At 45.6% G+C, this 18,724-nt stretch overlaps 1 pseudogene; it reads right to left on the bottom strand.

The window, feature by feature from the left end:
• Positions 1-14,247: 14,247 nt before the first annotated feature.
• Positions 14,248-14,344, bottom strand: LOC111724475 (annotated as a pseudogene).
• Between the last annotated feature and the right edge of the window lie 4,380 nt (positions 14,345-18,724).

Below are 18,724 nucleotides of genomic sequence, written 5' to 3'. Positions count from 1 at the left end.
TTGCCCTGGGTAGAGTGCTGTGGCATCACAGCTCACAGCAACCTCCAACTCTTGGGCTTAGGAGACTCTCTTGCCTCAGCCTCCCGAGAAGCTAGGACTATAGGCGCCCACCACAACACCCAGCTATTTTGTTGTTGTTGTTGCAGTTTGGCCAGGGCCAGGTTTGAACCTGCCACCCTCGGCATATGGGGCCAGCGCCCTACCCACTGAGCCACAGGTGCCGCCCAATCCTCAATCTTTTTTTTTGTTCATTTGTTTGTTTTTTGTTTTTGGCCGTGGCGAGATTTGAACCTGCCACCTCTGGTATATGGGGCCAGCACCCTACTCCTTTGAGCCACAGGCACTACCCCATTTTTTTTCTTTTTTTTTTTTCCCATTTCTTTTCTTTTGGAGACAGACTCACCATGTCACCCTGGGTAGAGTGCCACGGCATCGCAGCTCATAGCAACCTCAAACTCTTGGGCTCAAGTGATTCTCTTGCCTCAGCCTCCCAAGTAGCTGGGACTACAGGCACCCGCCACAAGGCCTAACTATTTTTTGTTGCAGTTGTCATTGTCATTTAGCAGGCCTGGGCTGGGCTCAACTCACCATCCTTGGTGTATGCGGCTGGCTCTGTAACCACTGTGTTATGGACACCAAGCCTCTTTTTTCTTTGAGACAGAATCTTACTATGTTGCCCTAGGTAGAGTGCGGTGGCATCACAGCTCACAGCAACCTCCAACTCTTGGGCTTAAGCCATGCTCTTGCCTCAGCCTTCCAAGTAGCTGGGCTACAGGTGCCTGCCACAACATCCAGCTATTTTTGTTGCAGTTGACGTGTTTTAGCGGGCCCAGGCCAGCTTCAAACCCACCAGCCTTAGATATGTGGCTGGCACCGTAACCATTGTACTTTAAAAAGGAGTTTTTTAAGATGTGTAGATCAAGGGCAGCAACTGTGACCCAGTGAGCAGGGCACCAGCCCCATATATCAAGGGTGGTGGGTTCAAACCCGGCCCCAGTCGAACTACAACAAAAAAATAGCCAGGCATTGTGGTAGGCGCCTGTAGTCCCAGTTACTTGGAAGGCTCAGGCAAGAGAATCGCTTAAGCCCAAGAGTTGGAGGTTGCTGTGAGCTGTGATGCCATAGCATTCTACTAAGGCGACATAGTGAGACTCTGTCTCAAAAAATAAAATAAAATAAAATGGTCCCAAATGGGGCCTGGCCTGGTGACTCAGTCCTGTAATCCTAGCACTTTGTGAGGCCGAGGGGGCTGGATCACCTGCGCTCAGGCATTTAAGACCAGCCTGAGCAAGATCAAGACCCCATCTCTAAAAATCAGCCAGGCAGGATCAGCGCCTATAGCTCAGTGGCTAGGGCACCAGCCACATACACTGGAGCTGGCAGGCAACCCGGGCCTGCCAAACAACAATGATGACTACAAACAAAAAATAGCCAGCATTGTGGCGGGCACCTGTATTCCCAGCTGCTTGGGAGACTGAGGCAAAAGAATCGCTTAAGCCCAAGAGTTTGAAGTTGCTGTGAGCTGTGATGCCACAGCACTCTACCAAGAGTTACACAAACAAACAAAAAAAAGAGAGAAATGGTTCCAAATGGTGAGGAGGGCTGCCAGGTCAAACTGCAAAATCAGAGAACCCCAAGATTGCAAGGTCCCTCCAAGTCTGAGCTGGAGTTGGAGGTATAACAGAGAGAGGGGGGTCCTGCCTCCCTGATCCCATCCATGGCAGACTCTGCAGGGACCACAAAGTGAATCAGTGAGGAAAGCCTCCTTTTCCAAGGTCACTAATTCTGTGAGTGTTCGTATGTGTGTCTGGAGTCTTTTCCTCTGTGGCAAGGAGCTAGGAGCTATTCTTACCAGCTCTTCCAGGTTCTGTAGACGTAAATAACAATGTCACAAATGCATGCCTGTTGAATAAATACATTGTTTATTTTTATATCAAATAAAAACATTAAATGAAGCTGATATTGTAACCTACTTTTTTCACGTAATTTTCTTTTTGAAAGCCGAAGTATACCATTTTGTAGACAGACCATGATACATTTAAATCGGTAGTCCTCAATCTTTCTTTTTTCTTGAGACAGTTTCACTATGTCGCCCTCAGTAGAGGGCTGTGGCATCATAGCAACCTCAAACTCTTGGGCTAAAGCGATTCTCTTGCCTCAGCCTTCCAAGTAGCTGGGACTACAGGTGCCTGTGACAACACCCAGCTATTTTTTGTTGTAGTTGTCAATGTTCTTTTAGCAGGCCCAGGCCGGTTTCGAACCCGCCAGCCCCCGGGTATGTGGCTGGTACCCTAACCACTGAGCATGAGTATCTCCTCAATCTTAAGAGAGCATCAGAATCTACTTGGAAGGCTTGTTCAAACCCAGGTTACCAGGCCCCGTCCTAGAGCTGCTGAGTCAGTAGGACTTGGGAGTAGGGCCCAGGAATTTGCATTTTTAACAAGTCTCAGCTGCTGGTACTGCTGATCTGGAACCCCACTTATAACCATCAGTTTAACCAGGAGTCCTATCTATGGTTTTTTAGGTTGTTTTCTACTTTTCACTAATACGAATAGTGCTGCAATGGCTGTCTTTGGACCACAGTGGCCTCCTAACTTGCCTCTTGAACTTACTCTGGGTCTTTTTATCTGCACCACAACCAGAGGATCTTTCCAGAATGCAGATCTGATGACGATCTTGCCAACTTCAGCACTCTTACCTTCATGCCCCCCTTGCTTAAAAACCCTTCCCTGGGGCTCGGCGCCTGTGGCTCAAGCGGCTAAGGCACCAGCCACATACACCTAAGGTGGTGGGTTCGAATCCCCAGCCCGGGCCCGCCAAAACAACAATGATGGCTGCAACCAAAAAATGGCCAGGCGTTGTGGCAGGCGCCTGTAGTCCCAGCTACTTGGGAAGCTGAGGCAGGAGGCTCACTTGAGCCCAGGAGTTGGAGGTTGCTGTGAGTGTGATGCCATGGCACTCTACCCAGGGGGATAGCTTGAGGCTCCGTCTCAAAAAAAAAAAAACCCTTCCCTCCCATTTTGGCCAGCAGTGGTGGCTCATGACTCTTAGGACTTTAGGAGGCCAACAGAAGGACCACTGGGGGCCAGGATTTCAAAACCATCCTAAGCCACATAGTGAGACCCCATTTCTACACCCCCCACCAAAAAACTAGCCAAGGGGCGGGGGGCATGCACCTATAATCCCAGCTACTCAGGAGGTTGGAGAATTACTTGAGCACAGAACTTTGAGGCTGCAGCAAGCTATATGACACCACATTCTAGTCCAGGTGACAGAGCGAGGCTCTTTCTCAAAAAAAAAGTTAGGCCAGGCAGGGTGCTTCACACCGGTAATCCCAGCACTCTGGGAGGCTGAGGTGGAAGAATCACTAGAGACCAGCCTGGGCAACACAATGAGATCCCACTTCTACAAAAAAATTAAAAATTAGGCTTGGTGCCTATAGCTCAAGTGGCTAAGGCACCAGCCACATACATCAGAGCTGGCAGGTTGGAATCCACCCCAGGCCTGCCAAACAACAATGACAACTACAACAACAACAAAAAAAATAGCTGGGTATTCTGGCAGGCCCCTGTAGTCCCAGCTACTTGGGAGGCTGAGGCAACAGAATTGCTTAAGCCCAGGAATTGGAGGTTGCTGTGAGCTGTGATGCCACAGCACTCTAACTAGAATGAGAGCTTGAGGCTCTGTTAAAAAAAAAAAAAAAAAATGAACAATTTAAAAATTAGCCAGCTGTGGTGGCTGCCTATTGTCCTCACTACTTAGGAGGCTGAGCCTGGAGGATCAATTGAGCCTGGGATTTGATGGTTGCAATGAGCTATGATAGCACCACTCTAGATGAGAGCCAGACCAAGTTTCTTTAAAAAAAAAAAAAAAAGCAAAGAAAGAAAAAAAAAACTTTATTTTTCTTGATGTTAAGAAATAACTCAAAGAAAAAAATTGTGTCTCTTCACTATTGTGGTTTGAGAAGAAAGAGACCAAACAAGTCAGCTCACTAGCAAAGGAGAGCCTAGTCCTGTGGTGGAGGGGCTCTCCTGCCACACACAACCAGTCACAGAGGAGTGGGTCAGTAACAGCCAAAGATTTCACCTGATAATTGTCAAAATGTCTAAACACACCATCACAGAGTGCAAACAGGACTTTATCTCTTTGCCAGTCATCAAAACCTCTGGTTTAATTCCAGAAGCTTAAGCTTTCAAAAGAGTGTTGAGTGAAGGAAGAGAGGGAGGAGCCGAAATCCACATCTTCTCCTAGGCAGGTCAGCCAACCTTCTCCCTGGCCAGGATCTTGCTTCTGACGCTTTGTGCAAAATCTCTAACCTCTCACTGTCATGCAAGCACAAGATTCATCTTAGGACTAGGGATGGATCCAGGTTTGTGGGACCTAGCTTAGATAACGGGGTTGGGGGGGACTTCTTTGAAAAGATTGTAGAATTAAGTACAGAATTAAATATAAAGGTGAATTTTTAAAATGAGAACAGAAATACCACACCAAAATTTATGGGGGCTGTGCTAGCCAGACTCCAAAATACCCTTTATTTTATTTTTATTTATTTATTTTCGAGACAGAGTCTTACTATGTCATCCTGGGTGGAGTACTGTACCATCACAGCTCACAGCAACCTCATACTCTTGGGCTTACACGATTCTCTTGCCTCAGCCTCCCAAGTAGCTGGGACTACAGGCGCCCACCACAAGGCCCAGCTATTATTTTTGTTACATTTGTCATTGTTGTTTAGCTGGCCCAGGCCAGGTTCGAACCCACCAACCTTGGTGTAAGTGGCTGGCGCCGTAACCACTGTGCTACGGGCACCGAGCCCAAAATACCCTTTAATGATCCAAAATTCCTTTGCCTTCAGGCTCAGCGCCTGTAGCTCAGTGGTTAGGGCGCCGGCCATATACACTGGGTCTGGCAGGTTCAAACCCAGCCCAGGCCTGCTAAACAACAATGACAAATACAACAACAACAAAAAATAGCTGGGCATTGTGGCAGGGGCCTGTAGTCCCAGATAATTAGGAGACTGAGGCAAGAGAATTGCTTAATCCCAAGAGTTGGAGGTTGCAGTGAGCTGTGATGCCATGGGCATTCTACTGAAGGCAACCTAATGAAACTCTGTCTCAAAAAAAAGAAGGCTCAATGCCTGTAGCTCAAGCGGCTAAGGTGCCAGCCACATACATCTGAGCTGGCAGGTTCGAATCCAGCCTGGGCCCACCAAACAACAATGACAGCTGCAACCAAAAAATAGCCTGGCGTTGTGGAAGTTGCTTATAATCCCAGCTACCTGGGAGGTAGAGGCAGGAGAATCGCTTGAGCCCAGGAGTTGGAGGTTGCTATGAGCTATGATGCCACAGCCCTCTACCCAGGGGGACAGCTTGAGGCTCTGTCTCAAAAAAAAAAAAAGAAGAAGAAGAAGAAGAAGAAAAGGCTCAGTGCCTATAGCTAAGTGGCTAAGGTGCCAGCCACATACACACATACACTGGGGCTAGCAGGTTCGAACCCAGCCTGAGCCTACCAAACAACAATGGCAACTACAACAAAAAAATAGCCGGGCCTTATAGCAGAGGCCTGTAGTCCCAGCTACTTGGGAGGCTGAGGCAACAGAATTGCTTAAGCCCAGAAGTTTGAGGTTACTGTGAGCTATGACCCCACAGCACTCTACCAAAGGTGACAAAGTGAGACCTGTCTCAAAAAAATATATATATATATATATCCTTTGCTCTCTTTCTCCCTACATTGTGTATAACCCTCCTATACTGTACCAGGGTGTTCTGCATGACCAGAAAATTGGCCAGAAGTGATGATACATCACGACACTACAACTTCTGTCTTACTTTCTCTCTCCCTTTTAAATCACTGGCTTAGTGGGCAAGCCAGCTTCCGTGTCGAGAGGGGATTGAAACCTTCTGGTAACAATCCTGTGAATAAGCTCAGAGACAGACCCTCCAGCCCCAGTGACCTTTCCTGTGCTACAGCCCAGCCAAGAGCGTGACTGCAAACAGATGAGAGGCTGGGCCAGAACTGCCCTACCAAGTCACCCCTTGATTCCTGAACCCCAGAACCTGTGAGATAATAAATGTTTATTGTTTTTAAGCTGCTAAATTTCGAGTAAATTTGTTACACAGCAGTAGATAGCTGATACAACCACCTTCAGAGACTTGTGTTTTTTGTTGTATTTTTTTTTTTGGAAACAGAGCCTCAAGCTGTCACCCTGGGTAGAGTGCGGTGGCATCCCAGCTCACAGTAACCTCCAACTCCTGGACTTAAGCAATTCTCCTGCCTCCACCTCCCAAGTAGCTGGGACTACAGGCGCCCGCCACAATGCCTGGCTATTTTTTGGTTGCAGCCGTCATTGTTGTTTGGCGGCCCGGGTTGGATTCGAACCCGCCAGCTCAGGTGTATGTGGCTGGTGCCTTAGCCACTTGAACCACAAGCGCCGAGCCAAGACTTGTGTTCTTTTCTCCTTAGATCTCTCTAGGTGATTTACCAGAAATGATCCCATGCAAATGCTTCCTGTTTGCAGCTTGGTTTCCATCTCCATGAAAAGTCTCTGCAACTCCTATCACGGTTGTGTCACTGCGGCACAGAGTAGAAATTAAAACCATAGTTGTTGAATAGTGAATAAATATGACCTTTGCAAAAATGATATTTCACTGTGAGCTATGCCACAGCACTCTACCCAGACAGCTTGAGGCTCTGTCTCAAAAAAAAAGAAAATTGATATTTCATCCTTATTTTATCGTTCAGGAAACAGAGGCTCAGAGATGTTAAGTAACTAGCTGAAGGTCACACAGCTAGAGATGGACTGAGTCTTGATTCCTCAATGGAAAGGCTTTTTAGAGCCTGTGGTGCCCATTTCTTTGATGTTTGCCACAATACCAAGTACATAGCCAATGCTTACTAAATGCAGATTGAATGAAAGAGTTAATAATGTGACATGTCATTATCTAGTTCCCGTAAATATCTCTTAACAGAGAAACAGGAATCAGGACAGGGTGGAGCAGGCAGAGAAAAGGTTGTGCTGTCTTCTATATCACAAACAGTAATGGAGCAATGACAGTATTTTGTGAGGGAAAAAAACTAATAAAACCACTTCAAAAGTGTCCAGAAACTAAAAATTTAGAATAAAAGGGGTTTGGTATTTTATTTCATGCATTGTATCCAAAAGTTGGCTTTGTTGATTTTAAAAGCCAATGTAAAAACAATTAACTTGTGGTTCATGTCCCACTCTTCCTAACAATTACAAAATCTCCACATTGACGCACACTGTTTGGGGTCCTGCTGCTCCGTGGGCATTCTCCGTGGGGCGCTTCCTTCCCTTCAAGTGGTTACTGTAGTAAGTCAAGGTCAAAAGTTAGCCAAGTGTCCCAGTAGCCTTGGGGTTGTGGTGAATCTGTGACTGCTCTGGCTCCCTCTGAAGCCTCCAATTCTCTGAAATTGCAATGATTTACAAGGATTACGGATATCCTAATTAGGTCATGCGTTATTTAATTTTGGAGTGGCAAAACTTGCAAGGTCCTTAAATGTGTGTGGAATAAACATTAAGCCTTTGAAAATTAATGGACTTATTCTCTGAATTGTTATTCTTAAAAGTCTCCTTCAGCTCCAAGCTCAAAGTCTGGGATGTATTAAGTGGTCGATAAATTAATAAAGTTGTTGACTTGAATGGGAGTTAATTAGACACCTAAAAGAGAATGGATCATTCCCTATTTCCACAAAGTGCATATCTTTTATCATGTCAAGGCTTCAGAACTCTCTGTGCTGCCTGATTACAAGGATCTGATTCTCCTCTTTGCCTGGGATAGTCGATGGCTATTAATTTAATGCCACAACATCCATTCTCCTCTTCTCTGAAAACAAATGCTTATTTTCTTTTTAGGATTCTCCTCCTGCCCACCCCCAGTTGTATGTTTTGGAGGGCTGACTCCAGAGATAGGCACGCACCTGGACTTGGCCGATCAGTACGCTCACTACCTCTGGTCACACGCATTAGACCAGAGAAGATACATGACTTAAGTCAACCCACTCAGGGACAACCCACTCTCTGCTGTTGCTTTAACACAGATTCTCAGTCACCCTGGATAGAGTGCCGTAGCATCATAGCTCATAGCAACCTCAAACTCCTGGGCTCAAGGATCTTGCTGACTCAGCCCCCAAGTAGCTGATACTACAGATACCCACCACTACCCCCAGCGGATTTTTCTATTTTTAGCACATAGGGGTCTCCCCTTTCTTTTCTTTTTTTTAAGAGACAGAGATTGACTTTGTCATTCTCAGTAGATACGGTGGCGTCACAGCTCACAGCAATCTCCAGCTCTTGGGCTTAGGCGATTCTCTTGCCTCGGCCTCCGAAGTAGCTGGGACCACAAGCACCTGCCCCAACACCCGGCTATTTTTTGTTGCAGTTTGGCCAGGGCCAGGTTTGATCCCACCACCCTGGGTATATGGGGCTGGTGCCCTACTCACTGAGCCACAGGTGTCACCCCTCTCTTTTTTTTGTTTCGAGACCGAGTCTCACTTTGTCACCCTGGGTAGAGTGCTATGGCATCATAGCTCACAGCAACCTCAAACTCTTGGGCTTAAGCAATTCTCTTACCTCAACCTCCTGAGTAGCTGGGACTGCAGGCGCCCACCACAATGCCTGGCTATTTTTAGCGATGAAGTCTTACTCTGGTTCAGGCTGGCCTCAAACCCATGAGCTCAGGCAATCCACCCACATCAGATTCCAGGAGTGCTAGGATTACAAGTGTGAGCTGTTGCACCTGGCCACCTCCCTATTTTATTTTATTTTTTAATTTTTTTTTTTTTTGAGACAGAGTCTTACTATGTTACCCTTGGTAGAATGCCTTGGCATCACAACTCACAGCAACCTCAAACTCTTGGGCTCAAGCTATTCCCTTGCCTCAGCCTCCCAAGTAGCTGGGATTACAGGGGCCCGCCACAACACCCACATGTTTTTTGTTGCAGTTGTCATTGTGATTTAGCTGGCCCAGGCCAGGTTTGAACACACCAACTTCAGTGTATGTGGCTGGCATTGTAACTACTGTGCTACGGGTGCTGAGCCACCTCCCTATTTTTTTTTTTTTTAAGAGACAGTCTCACTTTGTCACCCTTGGTAGAGTGCTATGGCATCACAGCTCACAGCATCCTCCGGCTCTTGGGCTTAGGCAATTCTCTTGTCTCAGCCTCCCGAGTAGCTGGGACCACAGGTGCCCACTACAATGCCCAGCTATTTTCTTGTTGCAGTTTGGCTGCAGCTGGGTTTGGACCCGCTACCCTCAGTATATGGGGCCAGCGCCCCGCTCACTGAGCCACAGGCACTGCCCCCCCCCTATTTTTTAAATAGACTATTTCTATTTTTAGTAGAGATAGGCTCTCACTCTTATTAAGCCTGGTCTTGTACTGCTGAGCTCAAGCAATCCTCCTGCCTCGGCCTCCCAGAGGGCTAAGATTATAGACATGAGCCACTCACTGTGCCTGGCCTAGTCAGGGTTCTTTTTTTTGAGACAAAGTCTCACTTGGTCACCCTTGGTAAATTGCCCTGGCATCTTACCTCACAGCAATCTCAAACTCTTGGGTTTAAGTGATCCTCTTGCCTCAGTCTCCCAAGCAGCTGGGACTACAGGCACCAGCCAGAATTCCTGGCTATTTTTTTTTTTACAGTTTTTGGTCAGAGCTAGGTTTAAACCCACCACCTCCGGTATATGGGACCAGCGCCCTACTCCTTGAGCCACACGCGCCACCAATTCCCGGCTATTTTTTAGAAAAAGCATCTCATTCTGGTTCAGGCTGGTCTTGAACCTGTGAACTCTGGCAATCCACCCACCTCGGCCTCCCAAGTGCTGGGATTATAGGCGTGAGCCACCATTCCCAGCCCTTAGTCAGGATTCTTGACAGCAAGTGACAGAAACCCAAATCAAATGGGCATATGAAGAGGGAATTCACAGGCAGGCTCACCTCATGGCAAGGGTGCAGGTACGGCCAGATCCAGAGACTCACACAATGAGGGACTCTCTGTCCCTCAGTCCATTGCTTTCCCTATATGGTGACCCACCAAGCCCCGGGGCAGATAGAACCCTATATCCCACCACTAAGCAATTATGGTAGAAAAAGAATACGTCTTTTCCAGTATCTCTAGAAAACATTCCAAAACTGACTCGCATGGGACTCTCTTGGGGCCCATGCCTACCTTTAGGCTCCACACTGAGACCAGAGATGAGTTATGCTGGTGTCCAGGCAGACCTGAGTCACTTGTTGATTCCTGGAGCCAAGGGGTAAGAGTCAGCCTCCCCAGAACCACAGAGACCCAGTGGAGGCGGAGAAGTTCCCCCTGGAAACGTGGAGTGCTGTCTCCAGATGAAGAAGGAAGGGTTGCTAGGTAGACTGAACTACAAACATCTACTACACTCACGGGGTGAACTAGGGCAGGGCTACCCCGGGAGCCCACGGTTTCCCAGGGTTCAGTGCCCCACAACTACCCCAGCTCTTTCTGTTGCCTAGGAACTTACATTTAAGAAATCACAAAATGTAAACACAGACTACAGGAGAAGTAATCAGAGGAGGCGAGTGTGCCCAGGGGAGGGGTTCAGAAGGTTGGGAAAACATCCAATTTGGGGACTTTGTTACCACATTCAACTCGTCAAAAAGTGTTCAAACCTGATGGATGACATTACAAAGGACTGAAATAATCTGCAGATGTGACCAAGGAAATGCTATCAGTCATCTTTGAGAAATGGTGGAGAGTGGGAAAGACTGATTGGAGTTGGGCAAATGTACACAATTTTTCAAAGCTGAATCCCAAACCCAGCAGTGATTGGTTGGGTGGTGAAGTTTCCGACCCTCCTCTCCTCTTTCCTCCTGCTGGTTCTTATTCTTTTCTTCCTTTCTCTTTCTTTTTTTCTTTTTCTTTCTTTCTTTCTTTCTTTTTTTTTTTTTTGAGACAGAGTCTCACTACGTTGCCCTCGGTAGAGTGCTGTGGTGTCACAGCTCACAGCAACCTCAAACTCTTGGGTTTAAGCGATTCTCTTGCCTCAGTCTCCAGAGTAGCTGGGATTACAGGTGCCTGCCACAATGCCCGGCTATTTTTTGGTTGCAGATGTCATTGTTGTATCGCAGGCCTGGGCCGGGCTCAAACTCATCAACCTTGGTTTATGTGGCTGGCACCCTACTCACTGAGCTATGGGTGCCATCTACAAGTTGCTTCTTAAATTTGTAAATATACATTTTGATAACAACTTTCTATATTAGTACATATGCCTTAACCACATTTATTTTAATAACTTTTTTTCGAGACAGAGTCTCAAGCTGTTGCCCTGGGTAGAGTACTGTGGCATCATAGCTCACAACAACCTCCAACTCTTGGGCTCAAGTGATCCTCTTGCCCTAGTTTTTCTATTTTTAGTTTAGATGGGGGTCTCGCTCTTGGTCAGGCTGGTCCCGAACTCATGAGCTCAAGCAATCCACCTACCTCAGCCTCCCAGAGTGCTAGTATTACAGCCTCCCACCACCCCCGGCCTTATTTTAATGATCATGTAGTCATACTGTACAGTGGTACCATATTTCACATAAATAATATCCTTGTGCTATCTTCCTGGATCATGATCCTGAAGAGTATAGACCAGTGTTTTACGGCCCTCAGGTCTCAATCATTAGGGAAATTGAGTGGGTTGTGACCCATGTCTACTGGACAAAACTAGGCTAAAATGAATTAGAAAATAATGGAATGTGGCCCAGTATGGTGGTTTCTGCCTGTAACACTAGCACTATAGAAGGCCACGGCTGGATCCCTTGAGCTCAGGAGCTGGAGACCAGCTTAAGCAAGAGCCAGACCCCATCTCTACCCCATCTGCCAGGCATTGTGGCAGATGCTTGTAGTCCGAGCTACTTGGGAGGCTGACACAGGAGGATCATTTGAGCCTAGGAATTGGCGGTTTCTGTGACCTGTAATGATGCCATGGCATTCTATCTGGGGCAACAGAATAAGACTCTGTCTCAAAAAAACAACAAAGAAAAAGAAAATACTGATTCGGCGCCTATGGCTCAAGTGGCTAAGGCGCCAGCTACATACACTAGAGCTGGCGGGTTCGAATCCAGCCCGGGCCCACCAAAAACAACAATGATGGCTGCAACCCAAAAATAGCCGGGCGTTGTGGCGGGCGCCTGTGGTCCCAGCTACTTGGGAGGCTGAGGCAGGAGACTGGCTTGAGCCCAGGAGTTGGAGGTTGCTGTGAGCTGTAATGCCATGGCACTCTACCCAGGGGGACAGCTTGAGGCTCTGTCTCAAAAAAAAAAAAAAAAAAGAAAGAAGAAAGTAACTGTGTGATATGAAAGAAAAATCCAAAAAAACTTTGGGTCAGGTCTTAGTAAACATTAAAAGAAATTCCAAGTCATCTCGACTTTTTTTTTTTTTTTTTTTTTGAGACAGAGCCTCAAGCTGTCCCCCTGGGCAGAGTGCTGTGGCATCACAGCTCACAGCAACCTCCAACTCCTGGGCTCAAGCGAGTCTCCTGCCTCCGCCTCCCAAGTAGCTGGGACCACAGGCGCCCGCCACAACGCCCGGCTATTTTTGGGTTGCAGCCGTCATTGTTGTTTGGCGGGTCCGGGCTGGGGATTCGAACCCACCACCTTAGGTGTACGTGGCTGGCGCCTTAGCCGGTTGAGCTATAGGCGCCGAGCCTCGACTTTTTATTAACACCAAGTACTTTGTATTGGGGGTGAAATAAAAGAAAAGAGGTCGGGATATATTTTCCTTCTGATGATCTCATCAGCACGGAGAACAGGGAAACTCAGACAGGTGGGGGAAAGGCCTATTTAAGTTTACAGAGACCCTGGTTTTTCCAATATTCTCAAACAAGAAGCAAGAAAATTCCCAGTTTATTTCTGAGTTCTTTTTTTTTTGAGTTCTTGATAAGCCATTTACTTTTTGAAAAGTCTTCATAGGATGGTCATTCAATATTTCTTTCTATTTCTAGAAGCATGTCAAAAGACTGTTTTGTTCTTTAATCTAGAACAAGAATCTGCAAACTGTTTACCTAAAAGACCAGATAAATATTTCAAGCTTTATGGGCCTTCTGTCACAATGACTCAACACTGCCATTCCAGGACCAAATTACCCATAGAAAAAATGTAAACGAATGAACAGGGCTTTGTTCCAATTACACTTTATCAGTGGACACAAATTAGTTCTCTTTTTTTTTTTTTTGAGACAGAATCTCACTATGTCGCCCTCAGTAGAGTGCTGCTGCGTCACAGCTCACAGCAACCTCAAACTCTTGGGCTTAAGCGATTCTCTTGCCCCAGCCTCCCAAGTAGCTGAGACTACAGGCGCCTGCCACATTGTCTGGCTATTTTTTTGTTGCAGTTGTCTTTTTTGTTTTAGCCGGCACTGGCCAGGTTCGAATCTGCCAGCTTTGGTATATGTGGCCAGTGCCCTACCCACTGAGCTATAGGCGCCACCCAGAAATTAATTTTCATGTGTCACAAAATATTCTTCTCCTTTAGAATTTTTTCAACTATTCGCATGCTGGCCATGCAAAGAATAAGTTTGTGGCAGGGAAAGAAATTTGCTCACCTTAGTAAATTTTTATTTTTATTTTGTTTTCTGAATAAGTAAATAGTTTCACTATAGTAGCTGGATGTGGTGGTGGCTCATGCATGTAATCCCAGCACTCTGGGAGGCCGAGGAGGGTGGAAAGCCTGAGCTTATGGGTTCGAGACCAGCCTGAGACAGAGCATGATCTTGTCTCTAAGAAGAGCCAGACATTGTGGCCAGTGCCTGTAGTCCCAGCTACCTGGGGGGCTGAGGCAAGAGAATCACTTAAGCCTGAGAGTTGAGGTTACTGTGAGCTGTGATGCTATGGCACTCTACTGAGGATGACAAAATGAGACTCTGTCTCAAAAAAAATAATAATAGGGTGGTGCCTGTGGCTCAAAGGAGTAGGGCGCTGGCCCCATATGCAGGAGATGGCAGGTTCAAACCCAGCCCAGGCCAAAAACTAAAGTAATAATAATAATAATAATGATAATAATTTCACCATGGTTCATAATTCAAAAGGCACAATGGAAAATGTATTTTCTCACCCTATCCCTAAGCCACAGTTTCACATCCCAGAAATATCACATCCCAGGATCCCCAGGGGGTCCTGTTTCTTATGGATACTTCCAGAGATTGTCCATGAATATACAAAGAATTCTTTTTGTGCATATTTTTTTCTTATAAATACATACTGTTCTGAACCTTGGTTTTTTTTTTCATGTCAGATGTGCGTACATCATTACAAGATTTGTGGGAGTCACGTTTCACGCGTGCACATGAGAACCCAATCATCACCCTTATGAACTACAAAAGGATCAAGAATCTTGCTTTTTTTTTTTTAACTTAATCTTCAAAGTCATTTTATGGCAGGAGATAGAGAGATATCTCACTAATTTTTTAGCTCATAATATTCCATTCTATAGATTAGGGGTCAGAAATGGAGGCCCATGAGTCAAATCTGGCCAATGTTTGATTTTTATAAATAAAGTTTTATTGGAACACAACCATGCCCATTGACTTATAAGGGTTTATTGTATATGACTGCTTTTCAGCTACAACTGGGGAGTTGAGTAGTTGCACCAGAGACCTCTGGGCCTGCAAAACCTAGCATATTTATTATCCAGCCTTTTATGGAAAAAGTTTACTGGCTCCAAAGATATTCAACCTCATTTGATAATGAACATTTTAGTGTGCTTCCAAACATTGTTTACCAATAATGCTTCAATGCACCATGTACCCATGGACAATTGTCCCCAAATGCACATCTCCCACAGGTAGGATAAATCCTAGAAGTGGAATAGCTGGGCCCAAAGGTATAGGCATCTGTAACTTTAATAGAAATTGTTAAATCATCTCCAAAGAGATTGTATCACTTTACGTATACTTCCACCAGGAAGAAATGAAAGCAATAAATTTTTTAACACACTTGCTGTCTTAGTGTGTTATCAGGCTTTTTGATCTTTGTCAAACTGGCAGGTTAAATATGGCATCTCAGTATAATTTCAATTTTCATTTCTCTTATCATGAATGTATTTGTTTCCTAGGGCTGCAGTGACAAATTACCACGAACTTGGCAGCTTTAAGCAACCGAAGTTTATTCTTTCACAATTTTGGAGACTAGCAGACCAACATTATGGTGTCAGCAGGCTCTGGGGAAGGTTCCCTTTGACCTTCTTGTGGTTGCCAGCAAGTTTTGTTGTCCGTTGGCTTGGAGGGCATCCATCATTCCCATCTCTGCTCTCATTTTCACCGGGCCTTCTCCCCTGTATCTGTGTTTCTGTGTCCAAATTTCTTTCTTCTTATAAGGACCACCGTCACATTGGATTTAAGATTTCACTCTAATCTAGTATGAGCTTATTTTACATTGATATCTGCAAGGATTCTATTTCCAAATAAGGTCATCTTCATATTCGTGGGTCTTGGTGAACACAGAAGTTTGAAAAGACACTATTCAATTTAGTTCAGTGAGTGAAACTGGAATCTGTTCACTTTTTAAGTTGCAAATGGACTGTGTTAACCAGACTGATCACTATTTAACAGCTGTCATGGGCTTACCTGAGAGTTAGAAGTCCTCAGTCTCTCATCTCAGGTCTACTTTTTCTTCTAACTCAATTAAAAATGGCAGCTCCAATAGCTCTGACAGCAAGGACAAGACAATGTATAGCTTGATGGTATCCACAACTAAATTTCCTTTGTGAAAAGCAAGTTTAGGTATCTAGAAATAACTAAATGAGGCCAGGCATGGAAGTTTATGCCTGTGATCCTAGCACTCAGGGAGGCCAGGAGGATTGTCTGAGCTCAGGAGTTCCAGCCAGAACAGGAAGGAGACCTTATCTCTAAAAATACCCAGGCGTTGTGTTGGTTGCCTGTTGCCCCAGTTATTCAGGAGACTGAGACAAGAGAATCACTTGAGCCCAAGAGTTTGAGGTTGTTGTGAGCTATGACGTCATGGCACTCTACCCAGGGCAATACATGAGACTGTTTCAAAAAAAAAAAAGTAGAAATGATTAAAACAATATTTGATAAATGAATTGAGAAAAAGGAATTTCCTACTAGAACAATAATAACTAACATCACTATTTTTTTTTTTTTTGAGACAGAGCCTCAAGCTACCCACCTGGGTAGAGGGCCGTGGTATCACAGCTCACAGCAACCTCCAACTCCTGGGCTCAAGCGAGTCTTCTGCCTCTGCCTCCCAAATAGTTGGGACCACAAGCACCCACCACAACGCCCCACTATTTTTTGGTTGCAGGCGTCATTGTTTGGCGGGCCTAGGTTGGATTCGAACCCACCAGCTCTAGTGTATGTGGCTGGCACCTTAGCCACTTGAGGCACAGGTGCCGAGCCAAACATCACTATTTTAATAATATTATTACATAACATTAAAGAGCCAGGCACTTTTATTTTTTTTCTATTTTTTATTTATTTCTTGTTTTAGACAGAGGCTCACTTGGTTACCCTTGATAGAGTGCTATAGTGTCTTAGCTCACTGCAACCTCAAACTCTCGGGTTCAAGTGATCCTCTTGCCTCAGCCTCCCAAGTAGCTGGAACAACAGGAGTCTGCCACAATGACTATGAGCTCAGGCAATCCACCCACCTCAGCCTGGCAAGCGCTGGGATTACAGGCCTGAGCCACCGCACCCAGCCCTTCATCTTCCTTCTTTTTTCTATGCTCTACTTCCTGCACACTCTTCCTCCCCCCAACCAGTTGCTATGCAGATCAGGAAGATTAAGAGGCCATAAATAACTTTTCTGTGAATTACTCTACAGGAAGTTGAACTTGATCAGATCCTACTTGTCAGTGGTGAAGCAAAAACAAATGAATACAAAATCCACCTCAGAGCTTGCTTGCTTGCTTGCTTTCTCTCTCTCTTTTTTCTTTGACAGAGCCTCGCTCTGTTGCCTAGTCTAGAGTGCAGTGGTGTCAGCCTAGCTCACAGCAGTCTCATACTCCTGGGTTCAAGCAATCCTCCTGCCTCAGTCTCCCAAGTACCTGGGACTACAGGTCCCTGCCACAACACCCAGCCAATTTTTCTATTTTTAGTAAAGATGAGGTCTCACTCTTGTTCAGGCTGGTCTTGAACACCCCTGAGCGCAAGAGATTCATCCCCCTTGGCCTCCTAGAGTGCTAGGATTACAGGTGTGAGCCACTGTGCCCAGCCCACACAGTTCCTTAGTTGAACCCAACTGACCGGCTTTAAGATCAATTTAGGACAAAAGCTATCCAATTTTCTTAAATTCAATGATTATTTGGGGGGGGGGGATGCCGGGGCTGGGTTTGAACCCGCCACCTCCAGCATATGGAGCCAGCGCCCTACCCATTTGACCCACAGGCACCACCCTATTCAATTATTTTTTGAGCACATATGTATGTTGGAAAGGAAGGAGGGAGAGAGATCAAGAGGGCCAGATTTTTCAAGCCTTTCCTAATAAATGCATTCAGTTGAATGAATGTGCTCCAAGTTGGAGCCACAGCTCCTGAAAATTAACAGCTGTCATGGGGCAGCGCCTGTGGCTCAGTTGAGTAGGGCACCAGCCCCATATACCAAGGGTGGCAGATTCGAACCTGACCCCAGCCAAACTGCAACAAAAAAATAGCTAGGGGCGTTGTAGAGAGTGCCTGTAGTTCCAGCTAATCCAGAGGCTGAGGCATGAGAATCACCTAAGCCCAAGAGCTGGAGGTTGCTGTGAGCTGTGATGCCATGGCACTCTACCAGGGGTGATAAAGTGAGACTCTGTCTCTAAAAAAAATAAAAAATAAAAGCTGTCATGCATATTGGAGTGACTGACACTTACTAGGTATGTAACTTTGAGTAAGTTTCATAAATTCTCTGTGCCTCGGATTCCTGATGAGTAAGTGGATGAAATAATACCTCCCTATAGATACATTTATGTGATATATAATGTTATTTTATGTGTTACAAAAATAAGATGCATACATGTATGTATATAATATATATCAGTAAGTGTTATATATAGAATCTATGTTATATAATACATATACATAACATATATAGTATTTGTACGGATGTACAGCAAACAATGATGTATGTTATTTGGCATATAATGTTAATATTTATTAGAGTATAAATATATTATAAAATGAATTATATGTATAACACATTCTAATATGTGAGAATGTGAAAATATAAGGCTGGATATGGCGGCTCATGCCTAGAATCCTAGCCTACTGGGAGGCTGAGGCAGGTGGATTGCCTGAGCTCAAAGGTTGGAGACCAGCCTGAGCCAGCTTGAGACCTCATTTTTTTTTTTTTGAGACAGAACCTCAAGCTGTCCCCCTGGGAAGAGTGCCATGGCATCACAGCTCACAGCAAACTCCAACTCCTGGGCTCAAGCGAGTCTCTTACCTCAACCTCCCAAGTAGCTGAGACCACAGGCGCCCACCACAATGCCCGGCTATTTTTTGCTTGCAGCTGTCATTGTTTGGCGGGCCTGGGCTGGATTCAAACCTACCACCTTAGATGTATGTGGCTGGTGCCTTAGCCACTTGAGCCACAGGTGCTAAGCCAAGACCTCATTTCTAAAAATAGCTGGGCTTTGTGGTGGGTACCTGTAGTCCCAACTACTTGGAAGGCTAAGACAAGAGAATCTCTTGAATCCAAGAATTATAGGGTTGCTGTGAACTATGAGGTCATGGCACTCTACCAGGGGCAACAAAGTAAGACTCTGTCTCA

This window comes from Otolemur garnettii, unplaced genomic scaffold (assembly GCF_000181295.1).
Source record: "Otolemur garnettii isolate 467f Iridium unplaced genomic scaffold, OtoGar3 scaffold00023, whole genome shotgun sequence".
NCBI lineage: Eukaryota > Metazoa > Chordata > Mammalia > Primates > Galagidae > Otolemur > Otolemur garnettii.
This window is presented reverse-complemented; position numbering and strand designations above follow the sequence as displayed.